General features: G+C 45.8%; 1 long non-coding RNA gene across 1 annotated transcript; it reads right to left on the bottom strand.

Moving 5' to 3' along the window:
- Nucleotides 1-1,425: 1,425 nt before the first annotated feature.
- On the bottom strand, nt 1,426-11,404 carry LOC141025440 (uncharacterized). The gene is made up of 4 exons (XR_012186895.1): nt 11,165-11,404; nt 3,985-4,028; nt 2,256-2,844; nt 1,426-2,170 (listed from the first exon to the last, which is right to left on the bottom strand). It is a non-coding gene; the product is annotated as an uncharacterized lncRNA (long non-coding RNA).
- Between the last annotated feature and the right edge of the window lie 4,029 nt (nt 11,405-15,433).

Genomic DNA, 15,433 nt, shown 5'->3' on the forward strand with positions numbered 1-15,433 from the left:
AGGTAGCATTGTTACGTTTTGATAATTGGAAGGGTGAGTATGTGAGAATTGAGAATGGTGAAGAGATGGTTGATGAAATCGATCGGCAAGATGGCTGGGCAAGCAAACAGACTACGTTTAATGCAGAGCTCGTTGATCTAAAATCAGATTCTAAGGATGGATATGTGCCCTCAACGTTGGCTTCGCAGATGGTGGATGATGATTGGGCTTCATAGAGATAGATAACGCCCATGTGTACGGGTGAAGTGACAGTAATAGAGGGGGATGATCAAGATGTACAAGAGGGCTGTGATGGTGCTGCAAGGGTTGTTGGTGTTGATTGGAATTCAGTACAATTAGAAGACACTACTAATTTGGTCATTGCACCAATGGCTGACACTGAGATGGCCAAAAGTTTTGGCATTCCAGTAGATGATCAAGATAAGGAAGAGAGAGGTGAATCGAGTTTGCCTAATGATGCTAACATAGATGCTTGTGAAGATGTGGATGGACAATTGATGAAAGATGTTGCAGATGTTGTAGATGATGCACATGATGATGAGCTTGTAAGTGTGTATGACAAAGAAAATCCTGTTATTTAAGTAGGCAAGTTGTTCCCAAGCATGAAGGAGTTTAGGATGTGTTTCAAGACTTATGCAGTCAAACATGAGTTTGATGCCAAGACTGTGTGGAGTAATGGAAAGAAATTTTATGCAAGGTGCAGAGGTTTTGATTGAAGCGCCAGGCCTTGCAAGTGGTAGATATCTGCTAGAATTCAACCTGATGGGAGTACCTATATTACAAGTTCATAGAGAGTATCAACCATGACATCACATATTTGGATTCCAAAAAAGATCACTTCAATTTTAGCCAAGAAACCAAACACTACAACAAAGAAACTTAAAGTGGACTTGAAAAAGCAGTACCCCATTAAGGTAAAATATACCATGTTGTGGAAAGCAAAACAGAGGGCAATGGAAGAATTATATGATGATTGGGCAAATACTTTTATAGTGGTGTCTTCACACCTTAAACTTCAATGTAGCACCTGAAAACCCGTCTGTCCCCGAGGCCCTTCAGGTTGTAAGATTAATGCTGATTTTATTAATGCAAGAAAGATGAGGGATCACCCCTGCTTTCAGACACAAATACTGTTGTGCCTACATGTGCAAAATTGTTGTGCTGGAATAGATGAGGCAAAGTTATGCCTCCGTTTTGGACAAAAATCCCGCAACTAATTTAATTTAATTTCAAAAATTCGTCATGTTTGGAACTCTGGATTTGAATAATATAACAACTCGTTTCCGGCTTGTGTTTGTATCAGATGTTCTATTCCTACGATTTGCATTTTTGTTCAGGATTGATGCTTATGCAATGCTCCTTGATAAATTTTTTAGAAACATCACAGTGCAGACAACACATATGCAGAACAAGATGTGCATGAACTTCAGAAATTAGTACATATAAGCATAGCAACAACGAGGTTTGAAACAACTGGGGATACCAGCTTATAGCACAAGGTTTGACACAACATAATGTAAAAAAGGGCACAAGGTTTGACACAACGTATCATAGACTGACTTTGATCTAAGCATGTCTAGCAATACCAAGGATTTTCAATAAGTTAGCAAGGTTCTTGTGCAGCTTCTGCAGTTTCTTAGTCTTCTTATTGATAGATGCCCTTTGTTTCTTATTTGTCCCTCCAAACGAGTAAGCTTTCCCTTACAACCTCTATCGGATGTAGTACCCTTCATATCACGAATCATCTTGACTTGTTCAGGTACAACAGATACCTCAAGCAGTAAATCAGAGATCGATACGTCTAACTCCTTCAATAACTGAACAGGCAAAAAAGAATTAAAGCTTTAGCGTTTGCAATCAGAGATCGATAAGAATTTTTATGCTGATGATAATGCCAATGTCATGTTTGCATCAGGCCTTGCCACCTCTCTCACTTGGTAATCCTTACTGTAAATAGACTGACACAATGGCTTGGTCTGCAAAAAGATTTTAGATGAAAATATTGGTAAAAACCAGATTTGAAACTCATAGGTGTTCTTACATTCTTCAATAATTTAGGTAAGCTCATAACATCCAATGTGTCAAGCTCAGCTTGGGTGATATGATTTATGCGTGGAAATCTTTTATCAAGTATGTTTATATTTGGAGTCACCAAATCATAAAATATGACCTGCATGAAAAACAAGAGTTAATCAGAAAATCAGTTTGCAAGTAAATTTATTCAAACTTACTCACTTGAAAAAAACATCACTTACTGCCAGTAGGTGTAGACAACAGTGACACTTTCGACCTCCATGCTATGAGGTCTCCGATGAAATCACACCACTTCATGTTCTTTATGTCATCAAGCGTTTCAACATCTTTGAAAATACTCAAAATTCTCTCTCCATGGTCCGATTGGACTTTGGAGCCAAGAAATAAGCACATGTTTCTAGGATGAACACAATGCAGCGGCTAAGGTAATCTAAAACTCCCTCCTTGCTCATCAAGTTGTAAGCATGAGTAGCATAAATAGACTTCCCCTTTTCTGTGAGCAAATCTCTCAGCTCAGAATGCCCCGTATAAGACGGGTCAATAACAATGTCTTTCCCACAATTGGACAGACCAATTATTTTCGGTACCAATTTTTTTACATCAATAGGTTCCCCATTGATGACGAACAATCTTGACTTTTCATCAAAACAATCTATCAAAAAATCAATCACTTTCTTCTTCGGGTGAACACGCTGCATTCCAAATAAAGTATTGAACAGAATGTTGTTGATAAATATCAACATTTCTTTGTCTTGTGATAATGGTGTCGCAGAGGGTCCAGGGCGCGCATTGAGATATTGATTTCCCATCCTGCAGATGTCAAAAGGATCTATTATATACTTAAAACAGAAGAAAAGGACCGGCTAAGATTAACTAAACATAAGCTATAGAAAATGAACAGCTCTGATCAATCTATACGCCATGTTATTTAGTTAGGTATTATAGAAAAAACTGTCATGTATGTGTTTACACCTGATCAAACTTTTAAAATCTTCGGCTATAGCGGCGCTATAGTCTGCTGGGAGGCTTTCCGTTACAGCTACATGCTTTGTAGGCTAACGGCGAAAAAATGCAATAGCGCCGCTAAATGAGGTTTAACGCCACTAAATGAGGCTTCCCGTTAAACGCTATAGCATCCCGCTCAGGCCCAAAAGATTTTGTGAAAAATTTCATCCATGCGGCGCGGGTGCGGCCCAATTATTTCGCCAAAGTAGAAACTACCAGTACCCACCTGCTCGTAACCCTAGCCCCCAATTCACGTTTCCCGTCTCTCCTCCAAAGAACAGAACATGAGCACCAGCGACCATGGCGGTGCCGATGACACGGATGCGCTAGCTCCTACTTCTGATATATGGACAGAGAATTTATTCCGTTTGCATTTTTTGTTCGCTAGGTATATCAAGCACTGCCTCAGTACAACAAGCTGCTACAGCACCAGTGCCTGTTGTCTCAGATGATCTAGCTTGGAAGTATTGTACTCAGCCAGATCTGAGCAAAAGGCAGTCCCTGAAGTGCAATTTCTGTGACAAGATACGCGCGGGAGTGGCGTTACGAGGACAAAGTGGCGCCTTTCTTGCATTAAGAAAAATAATGTTAAACCTTGCCGAAAGGTTCCTAGTGATATCAAGAAAGAGATGGTTGTTCTGCTCCTTAAGATGGATGATGCAAATGATAAGAAATTGTGCTATTTTGTGCTGATTATTAACACTTGGCTGTGTGCAAGTGCAATGTGAACTTTCCGTGGTTGGCTATGTAATATTAGGACAATGTCTTGTCGCTACATGTTGGTTATATATGTAATATGTGGAGTTGTGGACCTATGTTTAAACCTAGTTATTATTTTCATTTATGTGTTTTAAAGTTTGTGGGTATGTCTATAAACAATATGGTGTAACTAGATTAACCAAGGATTATTCAGAAAACAAACTTAATGAATAAACAAAAACTTACATCCTTGCTGGCATCCTTGCTGGTTGAAACTATCATAGCATTACCTGCAAAAAAAAAACCGACTTCACTTTTCTTACTATGAAAGTAAGAAAAAAGACTGGTTATTTTCTGACATCCCTACAAACTCTAAGCCCCCTTGAAAGGAAGCTCCCTGGTTTGTTGTGGGTTTGGAAGACGTAGGGCCCACACTGTTATCCTTCCTTCCCAACACGTATGACCCATTCCTATTTCAAGTGACTTGTGTACCTGGTCTAAAGTATTACCCCTAATAGTAAAAAACCTGGTCTAGAGTATTTTGTACTCATTGGAAACACATGCGAGTGAGTCGAAGGCAAAAAAATTGAGGGGATGCGGCGAAAGGCACCTCCAAAGGCGGTCATGCTTGCACCTCCAACGACAGTTGTCGTGGTTTTGTCACGGCAGATGTCCTAGAGAAAGGATTAGTCGTGGAGCCATCGCTACGGGTTAGCTTAAAGGGGTTAAAGCGGACAAGGGACGCAAGAGAGTTTTATACTAGTTTGGCCCCTTACGATGAAGGTAAAAGCCTACGTCTAGTTGTGATGGAATTGATGGGGTTTCGATGACCAGGGAGCAAATATGCTTTGCCTGAGTCTCGAGTTGTTGTCTGTTGTCCCTGAACCGCCGCCGGGTCGTCCCCTTATATACATGGGTTGATGCCCGCCGGTTTACAGAATCCCGAGGCCGGCTCATAATCGTGTCCGGCTCGGTCTCTGCTACTTCTATCTTACAACACAAGTCTACATATCAATGCCGGTTTATGTCTACAGGCCTTAAACCGGCTTTGGGCCCTGGCCCTACTTGAAGCGTCACCGTCTGTCTTCATGGACTTCCAATACAGATGAGCTACTCATGGGGTTAACCCGGCCTCTCCTAGCCGGTTTACGCCCAGTGGTAATATCCCCAACATTAGGCCCCAGATTGACTTGAACTGGTTCATGTCAATCCTCAATACTTAAGAAATTTGCTTCTTAAACATCTTCACATAATCTTGTAAACCGTCGTGACATCATCTTCTAGGATCATGGTAAACCGCCATGACGTCACCTGCTATTTAAAACTGTGTATAACCCACCTTCATTAATGAGCCTCCGACAATCGAGGCGATAGCTGCGCCTCATATCCAAAAAATTCGGCTCCTCGATTTTCGCGCCTGTCATTTACCTCCCTTATAAATAGGGCCAGGGGGTCTTTCCATTTCCCCCCTCGTGCCTCTTCGCGTCATCGTCATCCTCGCGACGCCTGAACCTTCGACCTCGGCCGCCGCCGTCAACCTTCAACTGCTACACCAACCTTGGCCGCTGCATCGACCTGAACGTACCAGAGCTCCTCCGCGCGTCGCCGCTGCTGAACAGCCTCCGTAAGTCTCCCCTTTCTCTTATCATAGATCTACACTTAGGGTTTCTGTCGTTCATCAGTGTTCGTCGCCGCCCTTCTTTTTCCTTATTTATTCCATGAATTAGATCCAAAACCACATAGATCTCGCGCGGTAGTAGTTTTAGCACCTGTTTGATATCCAACTCATCTCAACTTGGTGAACTTTTAGTACGCTGGAAATTAGGTCAGAATATATTTTATTTTTCCAACGCGTGGTAGATCCAAAATTATAATGCCAAATTCTGAAACCTGTTTTTCTTTCACTTATGCCTCTTAGATCTGATTTTTCAATACCAGACTAGGCGGTTTAACTTCACAGAAAAAATGATGACCCGGTAGATACCATTAGTCCCCTGTTGAACCGCCAATGCATTACACTGTTTCCATTGTCAGATTCCGGTTTACGAATAACCAACTCCAGTTTATCAATATGCTTGTATCCTTATACTGCTGTATAGTTGTTCGCCATGAATCTTAAACCGGCAACAATCATGTTTCAGACTTCCATTGCCATGGCCAAACAAGTCTACGAATGCAATTGGGCTCCTTCTCGAGTGACCGAAGAACAGCTAAACAACCTTGTTAAAACGGGCGCTTTAGCCAAGAAAGATGTCATCCACTGGAGGGTTCCTGGTCCGAAAAATCTTCCTACACCCAAGGATGGAGAGGTAGTCGTGTTCGCTGATCATCTCGGACGAGGTTTTAGCCCTCCCAGTTCAAAAAATTTCCGGGATGTACTGGATAGTTTTCAGCTACGCCCTCAAGACATCGGTCCCAATTCTGTAACCAACATCGTCTTTTGTGAGGTTTATCTGCAAGAGAAACCTTTAGTCGAACTGTTTAGGGATTTATTTCACTTAAACCGTCGCACAGAGTTCTCAGATGGACCCAATATGGAATTGGGTGGAATGGCGGTTCAGAAAAGGAAGGAAGTCACCTTCCCTCACCCCAAACTCCACAGTCACCCCAAAGAGTGGAACCAGACTTGGTTTTACTGCATGGATACATCTCCATCTGATGAAAACCCCCTGCCGGGTTACCGCCCTGAACGCCTTAGCAACACACATCCTTTTCCTCAAATTATCAAAGCTTAGAGCCTTCATGGCGAACGGTTTGACAGGAGTTGATCTTGCTCGTTGCTGGATAAGCTAGAGTATTCTGCCCTTAAGCCGGCGCTCCGGATTGATGTGTGAGTACACGGGGAGTTTGAAGGATGCTCAGCGGCACATGGACATTCGGCTTACAGATGCAGAAGTCACTGAGGCTGTAAAAAAGATACTGAATGAACCGGAGGCTGTCTGTGCCCAAACCGGACTACTCCCTTTCTGCACCTTCAACAAACCACCAGCTGTAAGAATCATATAATCTTTTTATCTGAAGTTGCTTCCGTCCAAATATTCTCTGAAAGTGTGATTATTTTCTGACAGGGTGATGATCCGTTCCGGAATAAGAAACCATCCCAAGACAAACCGGCGAAGCCGCAAGATAAATCGGTCAAGCCAGTTCGTCCAAAGACCAAGGTTGTTAAAAAACCTGCCAAGAGAAGGACCACTGCATCCTCTGATCTACCAGCTGATGACGATGTGGGTAACCCGGAACCAGAGGTAGAACTTGACTCTCTTGGTTCATTTTTTGTACATCTCATTGACAATGATTATTATCAAGACGACGCTGAAAGCAGTCATGCTTAGGACGTAGAGGTAACCATTATTTCCTCTGATTCAGATCCTCTGCCAACATCAAAAATCCGTCAAGCAAACCGGAAAGTAAAATTTTCTCACCCTCTTGCTTACTTGGACCCAAACTTTCTTTTGAAGACGCAGCAGCACGAGGCTCGCCGTACCACCTGGCACAGCGGCCAGGTAGTTACCTCCGCCGGTTTACCGAACAGTCCGGTTCGGAAACACCAATCAGAGGTCTCTTATCCCATTGATACTTCATGCCCAAAAGCAGGTTGTTTTCGCAAGCCTCTTAACCCGTCTGATTCAAATTATCAGGGTACTTCTCACTCATCCCCTGGCGAGTCATTGGCCACACAGCTTCCACCCCTCAAAACAGTTCCTGGGTGAGCTATGCACGTGTCTTTATTCTTGATGTGTTATCTTTACATACTGTATTGATCCTTATGTCTATCTTTTCTCAGCGCCAAGCCAAGACCCAGCAAGAAAGCTCGGTTAAGCAAACCGGCTGATGATAATGTAGCTGCTGAACCGGAAACAACTCCAGATCTGGAAGAAACCAAAGCTGATGACATGCTTAACGATCCGCCGCCTCAAGACTATGACTTGCTGAACAAGTGCAAGTTGACACTACAAGCCATGCAGACCGGCCAACCAGCCCTGTCCGAACTGGTGACAAACCGGCCAGTCCGGTTAAGGGTACTGACAAACCGCCAACTCCAGCGAAGGCTGCTGATGACCAAGATGATGACATTATGATTACTGGCACTGGCCATACCACTCCTGGCAATCCTCTAGCTTTGTCAAAGCATACTGCCAAGGATGATCTCTCTGCTATCGGCAAAGTCAAATGGAATGCCGATTTATCAAGCTACGCCCATCTCAATGCTCAAGATATTCACTCTGGCTTCTTGAACCGTCTTTATGAAGCTAGTTTGGTAAACTTGATGAAGGAGCGATATGAGGTAACTACTGTTTTTCTCTTTTGTCCAATTGCAGTTTATCAACTCCTAGTAGCCCCCAAGCGACGGTTTATGATACCAATCTAAACCGAGACTTTTGTCATAACTTAACTTTGCATATTTAGCCTCCAGGGACCGGATTACCTTTTTTAAGATGGACCGGTTCCTTAAAAATTTGCCATACTGCTCTTTCACTGGTATAGCCCCCAAGGGCCGGTTTAACTTTATAAAGATGAATCGGGACTGTAGAAGAATTCCCATACCAACAGTTTTTGTGCAAACACACATTAGCCCCCAAGTGCCAAGATTAATACTTGTATTGTGCTTGGGACTTGTAGAAATTTCTAATAAAGAACCAATATGCATTAGCCCCCAAGTATCAAGGGCATAACTTGTTATGTGTTTGGTACTTCAAATATGCACTGTTAACTCATATGTATCTGTCTCTTTATAGGCTGAACTGAGCAAGAAGGAGAGTCAAACCGCTGATCTGCAAGAGAACATCAAGTCCCAACAGACCGAAACTTCCAAAGCAAAAGATGAGCTGACGAGCGCCTTAGCCACTATGGAAAAGCTAAAGGAGAGCTTCGCCAAGGAGTGGGCGGATTGGAACACAAAGAAATCCACTTTGCAGAAAAGAGCTGAAGACGCAGAAGCAGCTCTCAAACCAGTGGTAGATGAGCTGACTGGTGTAAAGTGGCAGATACATGCCATGACTGCTGCTGTGTTCGATAAGCATCCTTGCTTTATACTATTAACATATCTTCCCATGCGTTACCGGTTTACTGATGTTTGCAATGATGCAGGAACTCGCATTAGTCATATGGGCTCTGATGTTCAGAAGAAGCTGAAGGCTGCCTACACGCTGATAGAACAACTGTATACTGGCGCACAACAAATTATCTGCACCGCTTCTCACAATAAGCCGCCCCCGACGTTGATCAAGGATACCTTAGACAGGCTATCTATGCTGCCTGCCCGGATAGAAGAGCTGAAGAGGTCTGCTGCAAGGGCTGGCGCTCTGACCGCACTAACCCGGGCAAAAGCATGGGTGCCTGATCTGATCCGACGGACATGGCTAAAGGCTACCCAAGCTTAAAAGAAGACGGATCAGAGTTTGGCACCGAAGATCTCCGCACCATAAACTGGGAAGTATGTCCACTGGCTTGTCAACTTGCTGAAGAGGCTGATCTTTCATTTTACCAGGCGAGCTATGATACCAATAACAAGCGGGTTGTTGCACCAACTCCTGAGGCTCAAAACCTGATCCCTCCAATCCGTAAGCACACTTATGCCCCTGACATTGAACCGTCCACCCTTATAAGCGACGAGGCTGTGTTCCAAGTTTTAACTGGGATCGACTGGACAACTGTTGACTTCCAGCCGCTGGGTAGAGACGAAGAAGATGAACCGGTGCAAGATGATCCGCAACCGTCAGGTCAAGCTGTTCAGCGATCATAATCCGGGGGCCGGTTTAATTTCCACGCTGCAATGCTTATTGAGAAACAATTATCCCTTTGGCACTGAAACACCTTGTAATGTTAAAACACTTGGTCTGCTATGCCTTCGTGCATATTTATCTGCAACTGATGCGTGTTAATCCGCCATGCTTAAGATATGATGTTCATAATCCATAGCTATTTATTCAAGCCGTTCCTGCAGATAAGAAGCTTAACGCGCCCTGGCGGTTTACCACCGGGCGGATCATGATACCCAAATATACAAATGACCAAGATTTATAACCAAGGTTGTAAAAGATAACCAAACATGGAAATATATGATACCTGTGACCTTTAGGCATATTGTTGGCTGACCAACCTTGTAACGAGGGTAATAACCCTAATCTGGAGTAAAAGTAACTCCTGTTATATGATGCCGGTTTACAATAAAACCGTTTTGGGTTGTGATAAACACCGGTTTATTCCATACTGGTGACTATGAGTCAAACCAGACCGGGCTGATAGTCTCCGGATTATAACTTGACCATGTACTGACAACTTGTAGTTGACAACCTAACCGGGTTGATAAACACCGGTTTGAAAACATCACAAATCTTATCAAAAGAAAGAGAAACTTAGCAAAAGGCAAATAAAACCGTTGTAGTCGAGGCTTTTCACGGGCTGCCAGGCCCTAAATTTGATCAAGAGGTGTAGCTATGGTTCGGGTTCGACCAAGCCCCCAAGTGATGCTGTGGCATTACGCCGATCAAGAGGTGTAGCTATGGTTCGGGTTCGACCAAGCCCCCAAGTGATGCTGTGGCATTGCGCCGATCAAGAGGTGTAGCTATGGTTCGGATACTACCAAGCCCCCAAGTGATGCTGTGGCATTACGCCGATCAAGAGGTGTAGCTATGGTTCGGGTTCAACCAAGCCCCCAAGTGATGCTGTGGCATTGCGCCGATCAAGAGGTGTAGCTATGGTTCGGATACGACCAAGCCCCCAAGTGATGCTGTGGCATTACGCCGATCAAGAGGTGTAGCTATGGTTCGGGTTCGACCAAGCCCCCAAGTGATGCTGTGGCATTGCGCCGATCAAGAGGTGTAGCTATGCTTCGGATACGACCAAGCCCCCAAGTGATGCTGTGGCATTGTGCCGATCAAGAGGTGTAGCTATGGTTCAGATACGACCAAGCCTCAACGGATCACCCCAGGAAAGTTTCGTACATTTTTGCCAAATATAAATAAACATAGCATCAAATAACATTTTCTGCCCATTTTTGGTTTTGACCAAAAATATGTACGTGTCCATTCTATTTAAAAAAATCAACACTAATATATTTGTATTATTAGTTTAATCAAAATACCTTTCTTTGTATGTTAATTCTCACATATGTTTGCAACAATAGACGAGACGTGCATTTGCACGTGCACGTTTACTAGTGTCAAACTAATTAGTTAGTGATAATAAAACAACACTTGTGCGGCTGGATCTCATTGTCACGGCCGCCATTGAGATCTAGGATCGGGCCGCCCCCTTGGACCTAGATTTTGTCCAGCGTTCTGTTGCCGCCATGGCCCAGGGTTGAATCAGCTACCGCAGAGGCCAACCGCCGCATGATTTTGGCAGCGGGGCGGCGATCGAGGGCGAGGGCGAGGGGTGAGGGTACGGGAAGAGGAAAAGGAAAAGGAGGAGGAGGAGCACATACCCTCTGTTGCAGGCGAGGGGGAGCGGATTGGTGCCGTCGCCGTCGCCGTCGAGCTCGCGCGGTGCTGGTGCGAGGACGAACCAGCTGAAGAGCCTTCAATGTCCTCCATTTCTTGGGGGAGGCCGGGAGAGAGCCTTCAATTTGGGGGGGAGAGCCTTCAATCCGGGGCAGCTATTCTTCGCCTCGCCTGCGGCTGTGGTCAGTGACTCAAGAGGAACGGCCTCGTAGGGGATGGCGACTGGTAGCCTCGTAGGGGTGGTGGGTGGGAGGCAGCCGAGGCAGGGGCAGATGAGACGAATTTATTTTAGGCCTCCTCCATCTCAAAGTTGGATCAGCTGCGCCCGGCCCTCGTGTGGCCTAGGCCCGTATCTAACAGCGGTGCATAGGCCCGTATCTAAAATGGTAGGGCCTTCAAATTTTTATTTTCAACTAATATTATCTAGTACTAATGGCAAATTTAGGCCTTCTACTCCTCACCAGCGACGGCCCGTGCATGGTCGTGTTTGACCCCTTTGCCTGCCCGCGGCTGCGCGATGTTGCCTCCAGCTCTTTACTCTCGACTGCCACACGGCGAGCGGCTGAAGCGGCGCGGCGGTAGCGGCCTCCGGCGACAAATTTCCGTCGATGTAGCGACGGCCGGTGCATGGTCGTGTTTGACCCCTTTGCCTGCCCGCGGCTGCGCGAGGAAAGTAAGTAGGGGCGGTGTCAGCAGCTCACCTAACCCATGCATCTGCGGCCGGCGGCGTCGAGAGGAACGAGATGGAGAGGTGCGGTTCTACCCGGGGTCCAAAGGGGCAGGTTCACGTTGGCCCTAATTTTTAAACGGTCGGCCCCTAACCCTATCGTTAACAAAACTGAGGTCCGGTGCAGCGGGTCAGAGGGCTAGACCGGACCCCTCCCATCTTGAACTGTCACTGCCTCTGCGGCCCCACATGGCACAACACCCCCAACGAAACATTGCTGAGTCGGACTGAGTAGCTGCGCCCACCACCACCAGCATCTTCTTCCTCGCATTGCACCCGAGTCCAAGCTCTCTTCCTCACCCACACAAAACCCTCGCCTCCACCGACCACAGCCTACAGGCCAAAGCCACGATGCCTACGCCAGCGCCGACCGGATCCCCGGCGACGGATCTGGTGGAGCACCTCCTCACCGAGATCTTTCTCCGCCTACCGCCTGACGAGCCGGAGTGCCTCGTCCGGTGTGTCCCGCGTCCATGGAACATAAACCTGCTCCGCCCATTTTATACTTAGATGCTCATTGTAAGCACAAGTCATTATGATGATCAATAAAATAAAGCCTGTACCCGCGACAAAGTGGGGTAAAGCAAGAAGTTTAAACAGCGAAGTAACGCTCGCGCTCAACCATCTGTCACGGATCTCGGTGCCGCAGACGCCTCCACCAGAAGAAATTGACCCTGATCCGGAGGAGGTGGCAGCGCACGGCAAGGCCGTGCTCTAGCCCGTCACGGCGTCATGGTCTGAGCCGTCATCAGGCTTCACCTCGCTAGCTTTGCTGCTGGGCTACTTTGTTTCCGCCGTTGACGGTAGCATCTCATCCTTCCATCGTGCACTCCTCCTCTCCGACCGGGACGTTGTTGGTGTCGTCCGTTGTGGCGATTTCAATCAGTCTGTGGACTAATGTGGGAGGGCGTCCTCCTGGGAGTTGTCAGGCGCCACTCGAGCTGCCATAGCTCCCACTCCACTGTCGCCTGGTGTTGACAGGCGCACGTCTTCAATGGCGTGTTCCCGAAGGTCAACAAGGCCACCATTAACATGCTACGCAGGGTTGAACCATATGTTGCATATGGGTACCGCGCGTCGGACAGAACCAACTTCAAGTAGCCCGCGGCTGTTGACGACCACGTAGCCTTCTTCAGTCTAGAGCTGGCCTCCGCCCCGGGGCCTTCTGTATTATACGGCTTTTAGTGAAAGCTTCTTGCCACGGGTAATTTCGGCTAGCCCTTCTTTTATTTCTAGTTTCTGGTACATCTTCAGATCTTTGCGATGCCACATGCATCTTCACCCGCGCCTCCCTCCCACGCCGCCCTTCGCGCCCTCTGCCACAACTGGCACGCGGCCACCGACGAACAAACCTTTCAACGAGTTCTAAGATAACCCGTTATGTTGGAATGTCGCCTGTAAACCTCGAAGCTCGCATAGGCATCCAAGCATGCATACTTGATCTGGTCATGATCCAGGTTGGACTTCTCCCACTAACTGACAGTGATGCTTTTGTCCGGACAGTGGCTCACGCATTGGTCGTGGGCCTCTTACTCCATGCAACCAAAGCTCCTCTGTTATTTTGAATAAGCAAACTTTGATTCAAAAAGGAAAAAAATTTGTAATTTGTGAACAAAATTTTGAACATTGGATCATTTTTGAAAAAAAAAACGTAGGGACCTCTCCTCTCTTGCGATCACCAAAATGCAAAAATTGTTCACTGACCTAAAAAATGTTCATTAAATTCAAATTTTGTTCATCACTTTCAAAAATTGTTCATCGAATTCAACTTTTTTGTTTCTCAGATTTTAAAGATGTTCATCAAATTCAAAAAATTGTGCACCAATTTTAAAAAACCATTAAATTCAAATTTCGTTCATCATTTTCAAAAAATATTCATTGAACTCAACTTTTTTGTTCATCGTATTTAAAAATGTTCACCAAAATGCAATAATTGTTCACCGACCTAAATAAATTTCAAATTTTGTTCATCATTTTCAAAAATCTTTGTCAAACTCAAAAAAATACACTGATTTCAAAATTTGTTCATTGCAGTTCGCAATATTTTTGAATTTTAGATGCAATCCCGAATTATTTTAATAAAGAATAAAACAAAAATAAAAAATAAAAAAGGAAAAGTTAAGAAACATAAATGAAAAAAGGGGGCGCCGGCCCAGCGCGTGGGCCGGACCAACTGGGCCCGCTGGGGGCAGGGGGTGCGTGCTACCGTGTCTGGGGGGCGCCCCACGCGCCATATAGGTGCTCCCCCAAGGGACGACTACTCCACGCGTCGGGCTAGCAACCCCCTCACTCCCAGGGACAGGCCCCGCCACAGGAAGGACGAGGCCCAAATGGCTGGGTTAAGGCCTTCCCTCTTTTTTTATTATTAGAACTTCTATAAAACATAAGTCACAGAGTAAGAAAAGAAAAAGGCCAGTAGATTTGGGGAAGAATAAGGAATAAGTATATGCAATGGACTCCTAGAATTATTTATAATTTAATAAAATTGATCTGGTAAATTTTACGAATAGAAAAATAATTCAAGTTTCAAACTTGAGCCAGTTTTTAACCCAATCAAATCAACTTCAAATGATCTGAAATTAGACGACGAGGTTGAAGACAAGGTTTAGGATTTATAAGAGCAGAATGAACTTTTTTTATGGGCCGGAAAGATGTCAGATGAAAAATAATTGGAATAAAGAAGAAAGGAGAAGTTTGGATGGGATAGAACTTGGGTGAACTTGATGAATGGACTTTCAAAAATTCCAAAAAGTGTTCGCATTTTCAGTGAAATCCTTGGGCAGGCGCACATTGCGCAGTGCTGGGACAAGACATGGCACTCCCAAGGAGTTAGAGGTAACTCCTGGTTCCACCGATGTGGTTGGACGAACCGGAGTAAGCTGACGGGCTTCATGCTGCGCCGCTAACTCGGCCTCTCTGCGTGCCCGAGCCCGGTTCACCACCTCCTGAGCATCACCAGCACCACCCGTCGGGTTATTGCCATGGGGCGGATCACGGTTCCGCGCATTGCTTGACACTGCCGGTTCATCCATACGCCTGCTGTAACTCCAGCTTGGACGGGGAGTGGAATGAATCCGATCGCGGCTATATGAATAAGCGTCCTGTTCAACCAAGGCTGTTTGAAGAAGCTCCTTAACTTGACGCGTCTCGACCGCTGCTGAAGAATCGCCTTCGATTGGGATGGCCGCTAGACGTGAAGCAGCAACGACAATGTTGTCCATCGGGTTAGAATAATGACCCGGTGGCGTGGGGACATGCGGTGCCACAATGTTGTTCTGACGAGGCGGATCCACCAAACGTGGCTGAACCGGCGCCCTTGCCCCCGGTGCCTTCGCCCGGTTTACCACCGGCGGATTACTGGTCCCATCTCCTGGGGTGTTGAAGAGATTTCTAGCGTCATAAACCGGCAGCAAGCGAGATCGGTGCCTCCTCTTCAGGACTTCGCCCGACGCACTCTGATCCAGCATAATCCGGTAAGCTTGTGCACCCAAAGCGGCCTGCTCCGCGGCTGTCATGGTATCCTCAG

This window comes from Aegilops tauschii, chromosome 6 (assembly GCF_002575655.3).
Source record: "Aegilops tauschii subsp. strangulata cultivar AL8/78 chromosome 6, Aet v6.0, whole genome shotgun sequence".
Lineage (NCBI taxonomy): Eukaryota > Viridiplantae > Streptophyta > Magnoliopsida > Poales > Poaceae > Aegilops > Aegilops tauschii.